Raw genomic sequence first — 13,914 nt, forward strand, 5'->3', positions numbered from 1 at the left:
ATGTGTTTGACAGTAAGCAGAGTAATGAGAAACTCGATCTTCCCCATTCTTGATTTTCTAAACTCACTAGTTTAGCTTTTCGTTCCCGTAAAATTAAAGCACTTAAGTTATCTATTATCATACACAAGTTAACATGAAGTGATTCTTTTTGCTCTTGTAGGAGAATTGGTAATGCTACTCCATTAAGTAAAATGTGTTTGTGGTAGCTCTAGTCCTGCTGATTACCACCCATTTTCCATAACTCACATATTATCTAGAAGAAATTGACGTCTTTTGGCAAAACGTCTAAGTAGGTATGTTTATGGTAATCGTCTGTTCCCAGTTTGCAATTTTGCTTTCGCAAGGGCCTTGGAGCATGTGATGCCTCTCTTGCAATTTCTAAGCTGTACGGAAATCCCTTGATTGTGGTAAGGAATTTCGTATGATTGGCCTTGATTTTAGTGCTGCCTTTGCCCGTGAGGCCCTTGTTTTCAAACTCAAACAGATGGGAGTAAGAGGGATTTTCTTGACATTATTTCTTAATTTGTAAGTAAATGATTACAAAGAGTTGTTGTTGGTTGGCATCATAGTGACTATAGGAAGGTAACAGCTGGTGTTCCTCAGGGTAATGTTCTTGGTCCATTACTTTTCATACTATATGCTCATGAAATATGGTTTGTCCTTGGAAACAAGCTTGTTGAATATGCAGATGATGCTATTCTCTTTGCATCAATTCAATTCAACATTTATTTCAGATGTAATGGTCCATAGATAAACATGTATTTGCAGTTAAATGAGTGTATACGGTTATCGTCATCTCTACGCCTACTAATGCAAAGGGCCTCGGTTAGATTTCACCAGTCGTCTCTTTCTTGAGCTTTAAATGCAATACTTCGCCATTCATCGTCTCCTACTTCACACTTCATAGTTCTCAGTCATATAGGTCTGGGTCCTCTAACTCTTCTAGTGCCTTGTGGAGCCCAGCTGAGCATTTGGTGAACTAATCTCTCTTGAGGGGGAGGGTGGTAGTGAAGAACATGCCCAGTTATAGAATGAAGAAATAATATAATTTACCTATCTATCAATTCCACTTCCCTTAATAAAGTTCTAAGATTAGTGCATGGTAAAAAATTGGGTTTTTAAAGTAACACACTATCAAAAGTCAAAGTATGATTACAGGTAAGAAAAGACAGTGACACCTCAACATCCATGTCTTTGATTAACAATGTCTTCAACTATATACAACTTAATTAAGATTATAAGTGTCATTCTTGATTGCAAATTTATTTTTGAGAACCACGACTGTTTTTTTTTTTTTTTTTTTTTTTTTTTTTTTTTTTTTTTTTTTTTTTTTTTTTTTTTTTTAATCAAAGGTTAGTGTCTGGTTTCATTCTAGTATCATCAGGATAGATTCTCACCAGAACGTCAGCCGGGCAAGCCCAACCACAGCAGTGGCCTCCCCAGTAAACATTTTACATTTGCATAAACAATTGGCATGATGAAAAAATCTTTAGAATTTTAATGATCTTTCTATCCTGAGGATAGGCTTTAATTCCTCATTTAATTCTGCCTTGTTTCGGGAATTTTTCCTCATCTATGGTCTTCAGTTGCTGATTCTCATCTTAATTTGTTGGAAAAAATTTGCGGTCTATTTAATTTCTTATTCCTGATCTTTTATCTCTGGTACCGTCATGTTACATAAGATTTTTAGCAACTCAGACCACCCATTGCATTAGATTTTCCCAGACTGTACCATCCTGTACGTAGTACTAGGTATGCAATTAATTCTAACAATGTTGTCTACCCATCATGAGTCTCAATATTTCAAAGTATTCTAAAATTTTTATTCCAGCTGTGACCAGATTGCGTAATGATCTTCCTAATATGGTGGTTTCATTGGCGGAACTTCACTTCAAACTTGTAACAAATTACATTTTGTTAAACATGTTTACACGTCTCTTTTCATAATTTATATATGAATGATCTATCTTAACGTTGTTATTGATAATTATATATTTCATTATTTATCAAATGTAGTTTATCCGTCATTTCTCTATTTCCTTTCCTCCCAGGGCTATTTTCCCTGTTGGAGCCATTGGGCTAGTAGTATCCTGCTTTTCCAACTAGGATTGTAGCTTAACTACTAATAATATACAGTACATGAGTAAGTATGTATTTACAGTATACACACACACACACACACACACATATATATATATATATATATATGTGTGTGTATATATATATATATATATGTGTGTGTATATATATATATATATATATATAAACTATGAAAGGTTATACTTATTTTCTATTTTCTATATACACTGAACTTTTTAAGGACAAAGAAATGTCACAATTGTACAATTACCAACGAAGGATAATTTGGTAGTTTCGCTAATTGTTCTGCTGGCAAATCAGAAGCAATATCGAAAAGGGAAGAAGTGATGTAAACAAAACAAACAGTGACTGTGTAGTACGAATATTTCACGTGTGTAAGTATATTTAGGTTAAATTATATAATTAATCGCCTCTTTAAGTAGTTATGTGTAATTTAAGTTATTGTTAACTTTATGTTTATTTCCTTAACATACATTATGTTTATTGCCACCTTTATATGAAATTACAGTTTCTGTTTATTCCAGTCTGCCCTAATTTTCGAGAAAATGGACCTGGTTTTCGGAAAAAAATGTCTTGTTTCTATAAGCATTTAGGCTAGCATAGACTTTGAACAAGTTGTTAGGCTGGCAAACTATTTACTGGGCTTATATTAGGCTATTCTTTAACCATTTGTAATTTATGATGACAAATTAATCGATTTATTTGTCGATTAACACTATGTACCTTAGCCAGCAGGCTGAAGGCTGTTAATTTTTATTATTTTTTTTTGTTGTTGTTGATTCAAGCCTTTGTATTTCGGCGGCCAGTTCCTCCCGTGTGCATTGAAAATGGACACCAACTAACCTAAACTCGGCCCTCCTAACCTAACCTACAAGCCGTGTCCGAAGCTACTTACCTAAGGGGGGTGGCTAACGCCCCCCTGCGACCCCCTTACACTGTCGTATTCTTAGTCGGTCTTCATCATACATACAGGTGGCTGCTGTCATACATACACCCCTAATTTTGTTTATTCACAGCCGGAAGCTGTTATAAAAAAATTGGGCTACTTTAATCCCTGCCACATTGAGAATACTGAGTTTTTGGGGAAGCAAAATAAAAGTAATCTCTGAACTGTTAAAAACTTAATGGAAATACAAACGGTATCATGGAAAATATTGTCTCATTGTCCCATAAATGAAAAACATGAAAATGTGGCCATGGTAGGCTGTGCTTATTAGTCTTGCAGTGGTATGTCTTCCTAGTACACCTTAACATATCCTTATACAACATACAAGAATCATACCTGTTTGTGCGGGAAAATCTCTACACTACTGGTTCACAAACTGTCAATTAAGAATTAGATTGTATTATTGCATAGAAACTCATTTAACTTGCACATATAATCAATCAATCAATCAGCGTATCTTGGAAGCGTGATTAATGACCACATGTTTATGAGTTTGTGTACAATGGCATCAGAATTCAACTTGCATAAAAGTTCAATCAAGCGGCATATCTTGAAAGCAGTGATCACATGAATTGCTTGCATGATTAAAACCCTGGTTCCTTCTAGGATCACTCCTAATATGGTGGAAAAAGGATTAGATACTAGAGAATGTGATTATAAGGTCATAGCTGGAACAAACTTATTATTTCAAAGTCTTCCTTGTTATTCAAAATAGTATTAGTTTTAGTAGCCTAGGTGTTAAACAAAAGGAAAATAATACAGAAAAAAACTCTGTAAATTGGGCCTACTCTGTCTGTCTAGCCAACACGATCAGTACCCTTTACTTTACTTTTGAAGGTTGTGTTTTTTGGTCCTGCCACACATGGAAATGTCCTGCTCCCTGCAGGACCTGAAAGATTTGTTTTTCGTATGCATTCTTTTAAATATTTAGAGAATCTTGTGGCGTTATCCACATTATCAAATCCCTGGTATCGTAGCATTTCGTGAAAGAAAATCTGCAACAATTTCTTGAAAGCCTTTGTATCATCAGTCCTTCTGATGTCAAGTGTGAGCTTGTTGTACAATCTTAGGGCTTCATATTTGAAAGCTCTAGATTCTAGAGCTTTCAAATATGAAGTCCTAAGATTGTCTAGAACCTACAGTTGAGATGCATCTTGGCTTTAGTTATGGTAAACCATCCATAACTATTCTTGTGTTGACATGATATGTTTTGAATGTCCAGTTCTCATAACTTAATGAGTCATTGCACATGTCTTATTTATTCTAGCTTCAATGGGCAGCCAATGTAGTTAACAGGTACAAGAGTAATCTTTTCTTAAGGTAGAAGACCTTTTATCAATTTTATTTTTTATGTTTTATAACTTGTAAAGTTTTACCTTTGATAAGTTTATTTCAATAGATTTGCATTAATCAATCGTGATAATAAAATCACTAAATTTCTTAGCAGAACATTCATCCAGATACTTCATTACAAAAGCAATGTTTCTGAGGTGATATCCAGCGATTCTTATTTCATTATTTATTTAAGCACTGAAAGACAAATTATAGTTCAGTGTTACACCCAGGTCATGGACTAGACCAAATTGTCATCAATATCTATTTTGATGTCGCCAAGATTTATAAAGAATAAAGTTTCTTTTCTAACACCATATACTTTGTTTAATTTTTATTTAGTTTTAGTTAGTTAAATATCATCCATTCCCTTACACTAGGAAAAATGAGGTTTAAATTCTAGTCTACATCATGTCATTTATGGAGAAGTAAAATTGTGTATCATCCAAAAATAGTTAACTTTACTCCATATGTATGTATGTAAGTAATATGTTTGGTAGTTCAATAGTATTGGGCCTCGTACACTTCCTTTGGGTACCCTTTCTTAATGGTTTGTACGATAATTATTTCCAATTTGATCGCAATGCTTAGTTTCTATCGACTAGTAATCGTTTAATTACTCAAAAGCTTCACCATTTAGAACCAATAGATCATAAGTCATTTGGTAGTATTTAATCACAACTATTTCAAAAGCAGCAATAAGATAAAGTGAATTCAGGATGCCACATTGCTCTTTATCTATCATTTCCTACAGATAATTTTCCACAAAGCATACAGCTGGGGTCAGAGAATATAATTGTCTGTATTCTGACTGGTTATGCAACAATGCTCAGATTCAACCTAAGTGACACACTACAATACAGTAGTTGTTGAAGATTTGTATATTGTTGCACTTTTGATAGGGATAGATTAAAAATACATTAAGGTCTGAATGAACTATGTCCTAATTAATAGAGTAACTTACAGAACTGTTGTGACTTTAGCCCTTTCTCAGATTTAAGGTACTTGCACTACTCAATGCTAGTATATACTATAATTAAAGTTATGCCCTCAAGACTAAAAAAGTTTTCGACATATATTACTTCATATATTAGCATCGGATCAGTCTTGCAATTTTTTTTTTGATACCTTGAAAATCCTGGCGTCATCATCATTTGTTACATTGTTAAATCTCATTAATCTTATATATGTTTGTGGTTCAGCACCAGTTTGACTCTGAATATCCACGAGAGATCCAATTATATATTTCTTTTTTATTTTCGAAGAATTCTTGAAATTTATCGGCTAATTCTTGTTTGTTATAACCATCTGGGAGCTTTTTATCATTTAATTTTCCTTTAAGATCATTTGGAAGATTAAGTACTGTAAATTATTAATGTATGTTGCTGCTTCCCACATTATTTGCTTATAGTATGTATGTTTTCTTCTTGCTTCATAACTAATTATATTGGCACTTTAAAATTTTGTATTTCCTCCATGCACTGGCTTTACTTATAACTATTTATTTTTTTTTTATTTTTGGATTACTTTCGTTTGTTTTCTATGGTTTTAAAGTTTATATTGTGCAAGACCTGTTCAACTCTATGATTGAATGATCCTCACAATCCACACTTCACATGTATGGTTTTCTGCGGTAGGATGGGTTTGCTTTTCACCCTAGACACTTATATGCTTAATTATTCGGTAATAGTTTACAACACCACGCTCTCCATTTACTCCAAAATAATGCAATCCTGCAGTTTTCATCTTCTTGCACAGTAGTTAGGTGGTTATTTAAATTCTGGGAAAGCAATAATTAGCAAGATATGTTGAGGAAGGGGTAAAGGGTTATAAAAAGAAAATAATTCGGTTTCCTCACTAAACGACTCGGAACTGACATGTCAATACAGTGAACCAAACAGAATTCGTGATGCCAGCGTACATAAACAGAAGTCCGTATTGCCAGCGTACATTTGATATACTGTATATTCAAAATATGCTTAGTTAAAAATAGATTAATTACTCGAAAGTGTCCATAAAATATGCAATTTACAAATAGTGACACTTTTTTGAGTAATCACTCAATTTTTTATTAAGTATATTTTGAATATACAGTATATCAAGTGTACGCTGGCATCACAAACTTCTGTTTATGTACGCTGGCATCACAAATCCCGTTTCGTTGACTTTGTTGATATGTCAGTTCCAAGTCATTTGGTGAGGAAACCGAACTATTTTTTTTTATAACCCCTTCCCTCTTCCTGAATATATCTTGCTTATTATTGCTTTCCCAGAATTTAAATAACCACCTAATTACTGTGCAAGAAGATGAAAACTGCAGGATTGCATTATTTTGGAGTACAGTAAATGGAGAGCGTGGTGTTGTATACTATTACCAATTATTCCTATGTGGATGCAAACTTCTGACTCTTTTAAATGGGTTACTGTATTCCCAGTCTAGTTTTTTACGAGATAGTCGAAAGAAAAGGGGTTTGATTGCATCATAATACAGTTGCTATGCAACTACAGTACATGGCATCACATGAAACACTTCACTACCCTTCTGGTCATCCTGTTAAGAGGAACTACTGTATCCCTTCCTCTCTCTACGATCGAGGCATCCGCATTTACTCAGCATACCCTTAAAGTGCTTAGGGTTTGTGCCTTGTGGTTTTAATTATTCACTGTCACTTACATTACTGTCATTATCTGGGAGTTACAATGTGCAATTATGGCTAGTAAGCCTACTGTCATGCGTTCATACCCTGGCCGTAATGGGCGTCCTTGTGTTACCTTCATGAGTTGGGTAGATGTTGATCTGCATCCCGTTTGCCCTTCTTGCCATGGCAAGAGATGTTCAATGGAATCACCATGTGAGTACTGTAGGGAGTGGTCTTCCTTTCAGTGGGAGAGATATTGTTCTCCTCACAAAAAACTAAGTCCTCGAAATCGCTCTCCTTCTTTGTCATGTACCAGCAATGACAAGATATGAAAGTTCATTTCTGTTGTTTAAGTTAATCCTCATCCTGGTCCTTCGTGACAGGAACCCGCTGAGACTTCAGTCATGGATGACGACGATCATAATTTTGATAATGTTTTATCATTTGGTATTGATGATATCCAGTGTGATCTTGAGTTGATATTTATAGCGGTTATGGCCACTGCACTCTTTGAGCCAGATCCAATATCAGTACCCTCAGTCCTGATTATCCTATTAATAATAGATCTCCCTCACCTCACACAAGTATTTTTAGTGATGAACTGTGCATGGCTGATTGTCCGGAGAAGATATTTCCACTCTTGGAAGGAGTATCTTCAATTCGAGCATCGAAAGTCTCCTTGGGTTCCTATTCGTAAAACCCTAGGTTGACCCTACCCTTTTGCCTCGTACAGAGGCAGTTTTGTTGGAGGATCCTTGTTACCAGTCTAGAGCTTGTTCCCAAAAGCCAGACTTGTCTCATACACCTAGGAAACCACTTCCTCTTTAATATGAGGGTGGTCGAATTGTTTCAGCCGTATCCACACCCTAGAATTTAGCCACGCTGAGCTGCTCTCCAAACAATTGTCTTCTCCTTCTAAGCCTACTAATGCTAAGAAGTTGTGTGACATAACCTTCACTAATTCCACGAGTAATGTCTATTCACGGTTCAGCCAGGCCAAACATTCAGCATAACAAATCTGTATGCGCCTTTGTTCCTTTGCCTGATGATGTCACCCCACCCACCGCCATTCCTACGGGATAAAATTCATCCACGGATTGGTCAAGCCAACTAGTCCACACGCGTCATTATGCCCACTCGTGATGACGTCACTCCACTTACTGCCATTTTGACGTGTGAGAATATTCCTCCTCAAAGCAGCCATATTAAAGCACACCATTAGCTTGCTACCACTTCCCAATCCCGTTTACGAATAGCGCACCCTACCGAATGTGTATCACATTATTTTAAAGTTCTGCCAGAATTTCCAAAACAACAAGCTAGATCTCTTGATACTAAATCCACAAGCTAGTCAAGTAACAAATCTGTTCCTTTACCTGAACAACCCCACACCAGTTTTTTGCCTAACATTCGTAATGCTTGGCACGTTTTTCAGAACAGCGAGAATACTATCTTTCAGACTAATTTTTTCGTATTTCCTACCATTAACATCCCCGTCTGGTGCAGATGACAGTCTCTTTTGTTAAGCATTGTGTGTGCTTCGTAGACGTGCAAAATGGCAGGTCACAGAAAAATCTTTCTCCTCTTGAAGATCAAGCTTGGAAAAGGAATCCCCTTCTTCCCCCACGCCCTCTACTGCTAGAGGAGAACACTTATAACGGGAGTGAACTGGACTCGTCCCGTTGTTTTTTCGCCTCCTATTCCCGTCACAATGTGAATGTGGCAAGGGAAAGGAAGGACATCCAAAGAAGAGTTAAGAATCAGCCTGTAACTGTCAAAAGTTTAATAACCATTTATACCGGAAATGGAGCCATCACTTGACCATGATATTATCACTATTAATGACTCTCCAAAGAACCTGGCTATGTGTGGTGTTTGGGTGTAGTTATATGTTGGCTGCTTACAGGAGAAAGCAAAGCATCTGTTCCTTTTTGTGCACTTATATAAAAGGGGCTCCAATGTTGGTAATAAAAAGAAGGGTATGTTCAACTTTTTCTTTTGGAAATTTCAACAAACTTTACAAGGATACGGACTTACTGATTTTCTTGAGGTCCAAAGACATAATCCAAATGGCTTGGTATTATATAACTGAAGGGATGACTATGGTCATGAAGAAAATTTTTATTGACATGCTGTACATTTTTTATAATACAATAATTGCTCTTGATATTTCTTATGCCATCAGTACATCCATTAGATACTGGAGCCGATTGGTATGAGTTTGGAAACATCAAAGAGCTTTACTTCGAGAAGTCATAAAGATATAATGTTTATTAGTTTTGGTCAGGTCAAGATATTGGACTTTTTACTTGGGCAATTTTTTTTCTTGATTTGCTGGACATTGTAATCGTACTCAAACATATTGGAGATTTACCATTGGACATATTTACCAATGTATATTATTAACCCCTTGTTTTTCGAAGTTTTGCAAGATGAAAGAACCTGATCATTTTGTTTTAATGGATCCTTGTCGATATGAACTTATTGCTTTTTTTTTCATTTGTTCCGTAACGGACATACAAACCACGCTATTTAATAGGGGTATTACTTTCGGCGTAGCTGAAATGATGAGCCATTAAAATTTAACGAGGGTTTACTACCCACACTGCTATTTAGTGGAGTTAGGGGAGGGTAGCTTGCTACCCTGCCCCCCTCACACACACCTGTGCTTGAGCTCACTTTGTTCTCGGCTCGGATGGTAGACGGACATGTCCTCTCTGATCCTCGCCTCTCTCTTGGCAGCCATTAATGCTTTTTTGCTTTTTCTTTGACAGGTTTATGTGAGAAGTTGGCCTCTGCGATTATGCGCACCTGTCCTGGATTACCCGCCCGCCCCTGCGGAACATTCATGTCGGCGGTCGAGACAGACCCTCGCACCTTTTGCCCTTACTGTAGAGGCCAACGGTGTGATAGTAATAATAAGTGTGGTGAGTGTAGGGAGTGGTCTACCTCCCAGTGGGAGGGGTTTTCTCGGCGACGTAAGAAGTCCAGGCGGGATATTTCTCCTTCGAAGGTTTCTTTGAAAGGAGAAAAATCCAAGGACTTTTCTTCTATTGCCCAAACCTCCTCCGAAGCTCCCACTCGATCGGTCTCTTTCGTGAGACCGTCGAGTGGTAGCGTAGACCGTGGTTCTTTTTCCAAACTCGGGGTTTGAGAGATGGCGTTGCCTCCCCTAGCGAGGCAGCTCCACCTCTACTCCCGGGGGAGGACGTGTCATTAACCGATTTATTTCCACTTTGGTCTTCCTTGGGGCTCGAGGGTTCGCCCTCCAAGGAAGCTCTCCTTGACATCATCTAATTGGGTGCCGCTGTCAAGCAATCGCCGACTTTGGCAGAGGTTGATCCTCTGTCAATTGTCGACGTTGTGGTGTCAGAGGTATCCAATGCGGTATCTCCTAATACCTCTGCCTCTTCACATCCCGCAGTAGCTGAAGGCTTAGTTTCTCCCGTTCCTGCTCAACCAACGAGGGAGAAATTAAGTCCAACAGTCTCTCCTGACGGTGTTTCTCTCCGTCGGGGGAGTTCACTTACAGAGACTCCTCTTCGGAGGACTGCAGAAGGTCAGCTTGCTGATTCAACGGCCCCCAGAGGGCGCATCCGTTGCAAGGCTCGCCTTTCCCTTCGCCAGAGAGGCCTTCCTTCACCTTTTAAAGCCGTGAGGAAGCGCCTCTTTGGTTCATCGTCGTCATTGCAGTCCGCTGCAGAGGAGCCTCGTCAATGTTCACCGACTTCCTGCTATGATCCTGGACTTCTCAGCGGATCGTTCGCGATCCTCTTCGGTGGAAGGTCGTCCTTTCAAAGGACACGTCGACCTTCCACCCGACAGACCTACTGACCTGCCGTCGCCGTTCCTGTCCTGAGAGCTAATGCGCTTTACACGCCCACGAAACCTGACTACCATGCTCGTCAGGCATCAAACCCTGTTTCAGGGCATCAAGGGCGTAAGCGCCATCATGTGCATACTTCCCCTACGCGCCATGATGGACATGCGTGCCAACGTTCCCCTGCACGCGCGCCAGTGTTCACCTGCGCGCCAACAACCTCCTGCGCGCCAGCACTCTCCTACGCGCCAGCGCTCTCCCTTTCATCAGCGCTTGCCAACGCGCCAGCGCTCTCCCACGCGCCAACGGCCACGCACAGCCGTCTCTCCTGCATGCCCACGATTTTCGGATCTGTGCGCCCGCAAGATGCGCGCCCACGCACACAGGCTTCAACTATGCGCCTGCGCGCCAGGGGTATCTCTTCTGCGCGCGCGCACCCTACGACATCTTCTGGGGCGCGCGAACTCTCGCCCGCATGTCCAACAACCTGATCCTGCACGAACATTCACCCGCGCGCGCGCAATCAGTCTCCTGCGCAAGCTCCTGTGAGCCCACAGTCTCCCACGCGCGGTCCTACTCGCCATCACTCTCCTGCGTGCCCTCACAATCGCCCGCGCGTGCACATGCACGCGCATCAGCAGTCTCCCACACATGCGCCAGCAGTCTCCCGCGCGCAACCCCGGGTATTCTCCATCGCGCGAGCACCATTACGCGCCCCTGCTCGAGCGCCAATACCCTCCCGCGCGCGAGGCTGCTGGACAGCGCACGGCAAGGTTGCCATCGCCGCATTCCCCTCCCCGCAAGCGCAGAACAGCGCGCCCTACGGCGGAAGGGAAGCATCCAGAAAGGTCCAGGAACCCCCCTATGGAAACTCCTCCCAGGGATCCGTCTATCCCTGTCCCTCCAGAGGGAGTGTCTGACAGCTAAGCTATCAGTCAACAGCCATGGTTCGGTGCGCTAATCAGAGCAGTTACACAGGCTGTCAAGCCTGTTCTCTCTGAGTTGGGGCACAGATCCTAGGCTGTCTCTACCCCTCTGAAGAGAAAAGAGGAGTTTTGGACGCGGTGACTTCTCCAAGAGCTAAGTTGTCTCCTCGTAAGCCTTTGAGGCGAGCTCCTTCCCCCCCCCCCCCCCCCCTCCCCCCCCGACTTTTTCTCCTTCCCTGTCAGACGAAGATTTCCCGTCCTCGGGAGTCACGTGAGGTGGGACATTCCCCTATCGCACCAATGAGGGAAACCCCACCTCGTGTTAAAAGGTCTTCCCGGGTAGGGGCGGAGAAGAACTTGCCTCCGTCCATGTTAGAGTCCTACATCCTTCCCAGGAAGGAGTCGAAGGACTCAAAGACAGTGCCAAAATCCTCTTCAAGGCTTAGAATGGAGCCAGCTAGTCTCTTGGAGAACTTCGGCGAATCTCTCCAAGAAGAGCCTTTGGGGACAGGAGACTTCACTGCAAGTCCGACATCCGGAGGAGAACTACAAGAGTCAGAGCATGCATTTTGGCAGGTCCTGACTCTTATGAGGGCTCTCAATGGGTTTGCCAACCCAGAGATGCCCCCTCGAGAGGGCAAAGACACGGTCTTGGACCGCGTATTTGGCACTCAAAAACCTTCTAAGGCTAGTGTTGCTCTGCCCTGGTCTCAGGGGGTTAAGAGTACCAGGGACAAGATCGCTGTCCAGCTCTCTGAGTTTGCCTTCTCCAACCGTTCCAGTGCCGGCAACAAGCTTCTCCCACCTCCTCGCGTACAACAGAGGAGGTACTTCGAGATCTTGGAGGAGCCTTGTTTAGCTCTTCCTCTCCACCATTCTTTGGAAGAGCTTACCAGGGGAGTCCCTCTTGAGAGACACTCCAACCGGCAGGTCTCGTTGTCGGCAACCAAGATCCTTAACCAGGAGAAGGTTGCGAAGTGTGCTATGCAAGCCACTTCGTGGCTGGATATCTGGTTAGGGACCATATGTATCCTGATACGCTCTGGGGACTTCTCCAAAGAACGTACCAGGAAAGCTATGGAGACGTTCCTCCTCTCAGGCACTCGCACCATCGAGTTTCTGGCCCACCAAGTCTCGAACTTGTGGGCGAATACCATCCTGAAACGTCGGGATGCGGTGGCTGAGAGGTTCCATCAGAAGGTCCCTAGCACCGAGATAAATAGGCTCAGGCATTCTTCCTTAGAAGGAAAGAACTTGTTTGAGCCTAAGGATGTGGAACAGGCTGCTGAGAAGTGGAGGAAGTCCCAATAAGACTCCCTCCTGCATAGGGCTTTGACATCCAAGCCCTATAAACCTCCAGCACCACAGCAGTCCCGTCCTACCAAGACCACGAAACCGACAGTAGCAGCGAAGATAGTGGTGTCTAAGCCCTTTCCTGTCAAGGACAGGAAAGGCAAAAAGTCCTACAGGGGAGGTAAAAATCCTAGAGGGAGCAGCCGAGGCCACAAATGCTAGGATTGGCAGTCCCCCTGCATGTCCACCAGTGGGGGGATGCTTACAAAGTTGCACAGACAGGTGGCAGCAACTCAGGGCCGCTTCCTGGACGATTTCCGTAATTATTCAGGGATATCGCGTCCCGTTCACAACATCTCTACCTCCCCTGACGACGAATCCAGTGTCGTTGAGCTCCCTTGACATGGGATCAGCAAGGGGGCAAGCCCTTCGGGCAGAAGTCCAGACCCTGTTGAAGAAGGGCGCTCTCCAAGAGGTCCTCGACGGGTTCCCAGGCTTCTTCAGTCAACTCTTTTTATTAAAGAAGGCGTCTGGAGGCTGGAGACCAGTCATCGACCTCTCGGCTCTGAACAAGTTTGTCAAACAAACTCCGTTCAGCATGGAGACCGCAGACACGGTCAAACTAGCAGTGAGACCTTAATACTTCATGTGTACACTGGATCTGAAGGACGCATACTTCCAGATCCCGGTCCATCCGTCTTCAAGGAAGTACTTAAGATTCAGCCTAGACAACAAGGAATACTGTACCAGTTCAAAGTGCTGTGTTTCGGTCTCTCCACAGCACCGCAGGTTTTCACCAGAGTGTTCACCCTAATATTTTCGTGGGCACACAGGATCGGCATCCGTCTCCTCCTTTAT

General features: G+C 41.8%; 1 protein-coding gene across 1 annotated transcript in view; it reads left to right on the plus strand.

The window, feature by feature from the left end:
• The first annotated feature begins 2,410 nt into the window (after positions 1–2,410).
• Positions 2,411–13,914, plus strand: part of beg (malonyl-CoA-acyl carrier protein transacylase beg) — a 130,020-nt gene continuing 118,516 nt past the window's right edge. The window contains 1 exon segment of the mRNA XM_068351999.1: positions 2,411–2,474. The gene's annotated coding sequence lies outside the window, so the exon portion shown is untranslated.

Source organism: Palaemon carinicauda, chromosome 28 (assembly GCF_036898095.1).
Source record: "Palaemon carinicauda isolate YSFRI2023 chromosome 28, ASM3689809v2, whole genome shotgun sequence".
Taxonomy (NCBI): domain Eukaryota; kingdom Metazoa; phylum Arthropoda; class Malacostraca; order Decapoda; family Palaemonidae; genus Palaemon; species Palaemon carinicauda.